General features: G+C 36.8%; 1 long non-coding RNA gene across 2 annotated transcripts; it reads left to right on the top strand.

Moving 5' to 3' along the window:
• The first annotated feature begins 921 nt into the window (after positions 1-921).
• Positions 922-6,085, top strand: LOC131835106 (uncharacterized). 2 transcript variants are annotated; one of them, XR_009355095.1, is made up of 4 exons: positions 922-1,307; positions 1,630-1,797; positions 3,417-3,519; positions 5,701-6,085. It is a non-coding gene; the product is annotated as an uncharacterized LOC131835106 (long non-coding RNA). The 2 variants fall into 2 exon arrangements; XR_009355094.1 differs by lacking the exon at positions 5,701-6,085 and adding an exon at positions 5,309-5,451.
• The last annotated feature ends 1,508 nt before the right edge of the window (positions 6,086-7,593 follow it).

The following is a 7,593-nucleotide window of genomic DNA, read 5'->3' as shown; positions in this document are numbered from 1 at the left end:
TATTAAGCCTATGAAAAATGCCTTTGATGTTTCCTCATTCTGGTTTCCTGCTGTATTTTTCTATTATGTCTCTGTGTGTTTAAATACTGGAGCTGCCTAGTGGTCGGAGCTGTCTTCAGAGTCAGACAGAGAAGCTTTTGAATCCTCTGCCAGAGACCAGCTATCAGACCAAGGCCACGTTATTCTGTCCCTGGAAGCTTCCATTTTTGTCTTGGTGGAACAGGGATCACCATATTTACTTCCTAAGGGATTTACAAAGATTACATGGGATAGTCCAAACAAAATGTTTAGCAGAGCACCTGGCAGAGAGAAAATAGTCATTCCATAGATACTAGCATTAGTACAATTACTGCCTGATTTCCATACATGCGTTCTTGATATGCAGTGGACATCATGAAGCCCACTCACTGCTATTTAGACATAAAAGCAAAGGCATTGCTGGTGTATGCATCAGTAATGCCCTCATTATGACCCAGAACCGTGGACACCAGGGAAGTGCTCTCCAATGTCTAGTGGCCAAACAGAAACACTCATGCCGTCATGCTGGGTATTTTCAATTATGCACACGAAATGGAGTAGGGCATGCAGTTTTCACAATCAGGGATACCTGTTGGGGGTAATTATTTTCTTTACTGATTTAATTTGTTCAAGTTCATGAAAGAAGATAAAAATTATAAAGTTGTTTTCAGTGTGAAAGATACGCTTGCATTGGGAAAGAATTGCTTCCGTAAGTACTGGAACGTGTGTACTTTGGAGAAGGGAAGTTTTCTTTGGGGGAATTTAGCTGTCGACATTCTGATGGATCTGCCCAGCTTGATTTTGAGACACTGCCCTTTTGGCAAGAAAAACAACAAATCTGTTCATTGTAACCATGATATAAAAGGGCTTCTTCCAGATTGCCTTTTCAGAATTCAGTCTTAAACTTGAGATTCACTTCCATTTAAAGAAAAATACTTTCTTTTCCAGCAAAGAATTGCTGCTCTGCATTTATTTAAATTGGTTCATGATTTCATTTCCATCCTCTTTTCTACTGCTCAAGTGGGAGAAATCTAGTGAAAGCGTAATCTAAGGACTAATGAGCAAACTGCTAAGTGCTGGTTTAGTGAAAGTTGATTTTTCAGTATTTCACTGGTTGGAAAAAGTGCACTTTTAAAGATTTTTACCAAGTGTATCACTAATATTGTGTCAGCTATTTTCCAGTGATCTGGATATGGCCAGGAACTAGGATACACACAGAAGATTGAAGTTGCAAGGGAAGAGGGCGTAACTGAAATCCTAAACACTCTTCGAGGCCATTTCCCACCACTGTAAGCACTCTAAATGATGGCTGCAAGGTATGCTTCCAAAAAGATCAGGAAATATACTAAAATGTGAGTACTGATTATTTTTCAGTGAGTAAATTTTAAGAAATGAAAATGCTACTTCCCATAGCTCAGGGTAAATAAATTTAAAAACCTATACAAAACAGAGAATTACCTGGGATAACACAATTGACCAAAACAATCAAAAGTGCAACAAGATAATTCCCGCATTTGTTAAGGTAGAATAACTGGATTTTTAAAAAGCTCTTCTTTAGAGTCGTTCAACAAAGATATTAAGTTTCAGAACTACACATCTTGCCTTTTGCAGCAACATGCACGGAACTAGAGAGTATTATGCTCAGTGAAATAAGTCAATCAGAAAAGGACAATTACCATATGCTCTCACTCACATGTGGAATTTAAGAAACAAAACAGAGGATCATAGAGGAAGAGAGAAGAAAATAAAAGAAGATGAAATCAAAGAGGGATACAAAATGTAAGAGACTTTTTTTTTTTAATGAATACACTTTTTTAAAAGATTTTATTTATGTTGCATCACCACTTCCTCATATCAGGGAGATCATATGACAAACCTGTACCCCTGGGGATAAAAATATATGTTTATAAAAAATAAAAAAAAGATTTTATTTATTTATTTGACAGAGACACAGAGAGAGAAGGAACACAAGCATGGGATTGGGAGAGGGAGAAGCAGGCTTCCTGTTGAGCAGGGAGCCCGCTGTGAGGCTTGATGAGGGGCTCGATCCCAGGACCCCGAGACCGTGCCCCAAGCCAAAGTCAGATGCTTAACCAAGTGAGCCATCCCATAAGAGACTTTTAATCATAGGAAACAGAAAACAGAATTGCTGGAGGGGTGGGAAGTAGGGGGTTGGGATAACCAGGTGATGGACATTAAGGAGGGTATGTGATGTAATAAGCACTGGGTGTCTAAGAAGACTGATACATCACTGAACTCTAGCCCTGAAACTAATAATAAACCATGTGTTAATTAGCTGAATTTAAATACAAAAAATTAAAAAAGGAAATATGGGGAAAAAATGAAACAAAAGTCTTGCTTCTCTTTTCCCAAAATTATTCCTAGAACCTGATGGCTTTTATTGCAATTCTAAATGACATATTTTTAAAATTATTTTTTCTATCTCATTGTTGATGATATATAGAAATAAAATTGACTTAAATATATCGATCTCACAGGCAACTAATTTGTTTACCTCTTAAAATTTCTAATGATTTGTCTTAAAGGTTTGGTGGTTCTCTATGCAGATGATCATATATTTCAAAATTTCAGTTTATATATTTTTTATTTTTATTTATTTATTTGACAGAGAGAAAGAGCACAAGCAGGGGACCAGCCCACAGAGGGAGAGGCTGGCTCCCCGTTAAGCAGGAAGCCCCATCCATGTGGGACTCAATGCCAGGACCCTGAGATCATGACCTGAGCAAAAGCTAGACACTTAACTGACTGAGCCACCCAGGAACCCCTATTTAAAAAAAAAAAAATAAGCTTTATGAACAATGTGGGCCTTGAACTCAAGGCTCTGAAGTCAAGAGTCCCATGCTCTACTGACTAAGCCAGCCAGGCAACCCAGGATGATTGTATTTTGATTTATGAGGGAATTGTTCAAATCCCTCCAATTCTTCCTTGCACCTTCATTTTTATTGTTTTACCTCACTAGCTAGTGCAGCACCTCTAGGACCTCCAGTGCAATGTCAACTAGAAGCAGTGATAGCAAGAACGCTTCTGACATCTCATATAGTAAGAATGGATACTTGCTGTAAGGTTTTCAGTCATAAACAGAAATTGAATTTTATAAGACACTTTGCTGCATGCCTTGAGATAATCATATTTCTTTCCTTTAAACAATTTTAGTGTTGAATCAAGCTATTCCAAAAAGAAGCCCAACTTACACATAATGAATTATGTTTATATGGCCAGAATTGCTAAAACTATTTAGAATGTTGATCTATATTAATGAGTAAGATTAGCTTATGATTTCCATTTGTCATACTGTGTATTCTTTGTTATAAATGTAAAAGTCATCTATTAAAATGAATAGGGAGTTATAAACTTTTTTTCTCTGAAATCTTTTGCAGAGAATTAGATTTATTTGTTTCATGGAATTTTTCTAGAACTTCTCTATAAAACAACGTGACAATCTGATAAATGCATATATTGCCAAATGATTACCACAATAAGGTTAGTTAACACATCTATCGCTTCATATAATTATCCTTGTCAGGGGAGTGGGTGGGAGAGGGATCGAGAACTTTTAGGATTTACTCTTAGCAACTTCTAAAGTATGTAATACAGTACTGTTAGCTAAAGTTGTCATGCTTTAGGTCAGAACTCCAGAACTTACCTTACTCAACGTTTTTACCGTCTTCCCACCTTCTTTTACCCAATTCCCCCACCTCACCCCAGCAGCCACCAATCTACTCTCTGTTTAAATGAGTTAAGGTGTTTTATATTCTATATGCAAATGAGATCGTGCAGTATTTGTCTGTGTCTGACTTTTGTCACTTCATCATGTCGCCAGGTTCCATCCATGTTGTCGCAAACGAAGGAGTCCCTTCTTTTCTGGCTGAATAACATTCGTGTGTGTGTGTCTTTATTCATCCCTCCATGGACACTTAGGTTGTCTCCATATCTGGGCTGCTGTAATAATGCTTTCATGAATAAGGGGGAACAGATATCTCTTCAAGACAGTGATCTCGTTTCATTCAGATATATATGCAGAGGTAGAATTGCGGGATCACGTGGTAGCTCCGCGTTTACTTTACCGAGGGACTTCTGCCCTATCTTCCACAATGGCTGCCCCAGTTTGCATTCCCACCAATAGCGCATCACAATGGCTTTTTCTCCACATCTTTATCAGCAGCAGTTATTAGCCTATTTCTTTTTGAATAACCACCGTTAAGTGATATTTTTCCTAGTAATTTGCCAAAATAGACTTTGTTGGCATAACGTTGTTTGCCTTATACTTTTTTTTTTTACACTCTACTGCCTGCGGTCATGTTCATTTTTCAGTTTTAATATCTGTACCTTTTCTCTTTTATTCTTAAACTCGATGGCAGTTGAACTACTTTTTTGCTGTTTTCAAAGCACTTTTGGTTTTATATCTATATAATTTTAGATGCATACACATTTATATCATTTAACTTTCCTGATTCAATTCAAATTTTTAGTATTATGCAATAACTTTTCCAATATCTAAAATTGCTTTTTATCTTAAAGTCACTTTTGTCTGAACTTCACATCGCTCTCCAAGTTTCTTTTAATTAGCATTTAAGACCGATGTGTTATTTCTATCTCTTTAGTATTTGTCTGTTTTCATGAGTATTTATGAATCCCCAGTTGGGATTATGAGGGGTCAGAGGGGTTATGAAATCAATGCCTTATATTTTGTCTTGAGCTTTTCATTTGTTCTCCTTTTAAGCCTTAAGAATTTTTAGGTTGCTTTATTATTTTTAAACCATTCATTTTTTTCTACTCATTTGAAAACTATATCCCCTCTATTTTTGTTAGTTATCATAGAAGCTCATTATACATTCTAATTTAATGTTTGAAGCTAATATAATTCTCACCTCTAAACAATGTAAGAAAATACTTAACACCATATTCAAATCAATCTTCTACATTTTACATGCATTTTTTGGTTCAATCATTTAGTGCTGTCCTTTTTCCAACTTCCCCAAATTAGATATTATTTTATTTAAAAACATTTGTTGCGGGGCGCCTGGGTGGCTAAGTGGGTTAAGCCGCTGCCTTTGGCTCAGATCATGATCTCAGGGTCCTGGGATCAAGCCCCACATTGGGCCCTCTGCTCAGCAGGGAGCCTGCTTCCTCCTCTCTTTCTGCCTGCTTGTCATCTCTCTCTGTCAGATAAATAAATAAAATCTTAAAAAAAAAAAAACAACAACAACAAAACACATTTGTTTGGATTTATCTACATATTCATCGATTTCTTTTTCACTATTCCTTCCAGAATCATGGACCTGTCTTCTGAGATCATTGATTATCTCACAAAAGTTCTTCAGCAAGTCCCTTGATGTAGACTTATTTATGGGAATCTCTTTATATATAAATAAAATATGTATTTCATCTGAAAATATGTTTAGTCTGTCTTCCCTTTTGATTTTTTTTTTTTCAGGAATACAGAAGTTGAAGGTAGTTTTCTCCTAGCCCTTCAAATGTATTATTCCCTGCTCCCTTTTATTGTTGCTATTGAGAAATCTGTTTTCAGTCTAATTGGTAAACTTTCATAGGGACCTTGGGACTGTTTTGTTCAGGGTAGGTAAGTGGGAGAGATGGGCATCATTCCAGGTTGAGACAGTGACAAGGCTTGTGTCATTCTCTACACCCTTCTTCCTTTTCCAGAACAAACGTGGCAACTTCAGGTCAAGATGGCAGAGAGATTCAAGATCAGAACAGTTTAGATTATTGACTTACTGAATGAAAAACAGAGGCAAGCATCATCTTGACTGAAGCCAACTTTTGTTGTACTAAACCACTAAGATGTGGGGGTTGCTTCATTACAGTATGAGCTAGAAATAGAAAGATCAACCTACGGTATTCCTGAGTATGTTGCCTTTCTTCTATTATCTCCATACTGGACTTCTGGGAATTCAGCTAAGCATACACTATAACCCCTATTCTATCCTCCATCTATCTTAAACTGTCATGGTTTTCATCTCCTACTTCTGTGTTGTGTTTTGTGCTACTTCTGAATATGTTTCTCAGTTTGCTAAATTTCTCTCCAGCTAGATCTTACTTAGTTTCTGTTTTGTAATATTTTTTATGATAAAAGTTCTATTTTGTGTTTTTCCAATGTGTCAACTACTAGTTTTCATCATTTTCACATACTCTTTTTTGTACATCATTTATTTCTATCTGAAAATTAAAAAGTTTGAGTTCTTTAGAGATCTCTGGTCTTTGTTGTTTGTTTGGGTTTTTTTCTGCTGGCTTTCATTCATGGTAGTTTATTTCCTTGTGTATATGATGATTATCTGGAAGCCATACATCTTAATCTATGGAAAACCTATAAGACGAAAGTTATGGTGCTTTCTTCCAGTGGGGATTTAACTCTATTTCCTTTTGAATCCTGCTTTTGCTACAGACTGGGACTATTTCATTACCATTCTAAGTCCATTTCTGGAGGCTCATTTTCTGTTCCCCCACTCTGTAGCTAATCCAGTGTTTAGTCTCTTGGTTACAAAGCTATCAGTTATTTACCTCCAGGGGAAATCTGATTTAAAGCTTACTGCTCATCAAGCATCAACCTGTTTTGATTGTTAGCCATTTGGCCATCTCCCTCACATCTGTGGCCCAGAAAAATGGTAAAATATATTTTATGCTACATGTGGGTGTTTTATAGAAGGTGGGTTCCTGGCAAATCCATTTTGTTATTCAGCCCCACCTCCTATTTTTTAAAAAGATATTTATTTACATATGTATATATGTGTGTATGTATGTATGTATGCATGCATGCATGTATGTATTCATTTGAGGATGGAGAGAGAAGGGGAGAAGGTGGGCAGAAGGAGCAGAAGGAGAGGGACAAGCAGACTCCCCAATTCAGCATGGAGCCTGAAGAAGGGCTTGATCTCAAGACCCTGAGATCATGACCTGAGGAGAAACCAAGAATCAGATGTTTAACCCATGAGCCACCAAGGCACCATCCCCCCACCTCCTATTTTTAATACTTCTTTCAATTCCTATTATCACTGGTAAAAGACAGAAAGGTATAAATTTAGGAAAGTTTCAGCTAAAACTGTTTCAGAAGGTTGAAAAAGAAATTAAAACTCTCATGCTTTGAGATGCCTGGGTGGCTCAGTCCATTAAGCGTCTGACTCTTGATTTCAGCTCAGGTCATGATCTCAGGGTCATGAGTTCAAGCTCTGGGTAGGGCTCCATGCTGAGTGTGAAGCCTATTTGGGATTCTCTCTCTGCCCCTGATTTCCCTCTCTGAAAACAAAAATCAGGTTTTAATGGATAATATGCAAGTTTTAAACTCAGATAAACATCTTAAATCTTCGAGTTGTGACTTTGGGCAAATTACTAATAGCCCATGAGCCATAATTTTCTCACTCTTAAACAGAAATAATAAAAGATTTTTTGTGTTATTGAGAAAATACATATATACAGAGAAAGACCATGTGCATCTGATATATAGACAATAAATGGCAGGTACTTTTATTCATGGTACATATTTTCCCTTGCATGTTGTGTACAATTGAGAATGCTGTTAGAGTAAATTAGAATACACTGTGC

This window comes from Mustela lutreola, chromosome 1 (genome assembly GCF_030435805.1).
Source record: "Mustela lutreola isolate mMusLut2 chromosome 1, mMusLut2.pri, whole genome shotgun sequence".
Taxonomy (NCBI): Eukaryota; Metazoa; Chordata; class Mammalia; order Carnivora; family Mustelidae; genus Mustela; species Mustela lutreola.
Note: the sequence above shows the minus strand (reverse complement) of the source record. Positions and strands in the feature narration are given on the sequence as shown.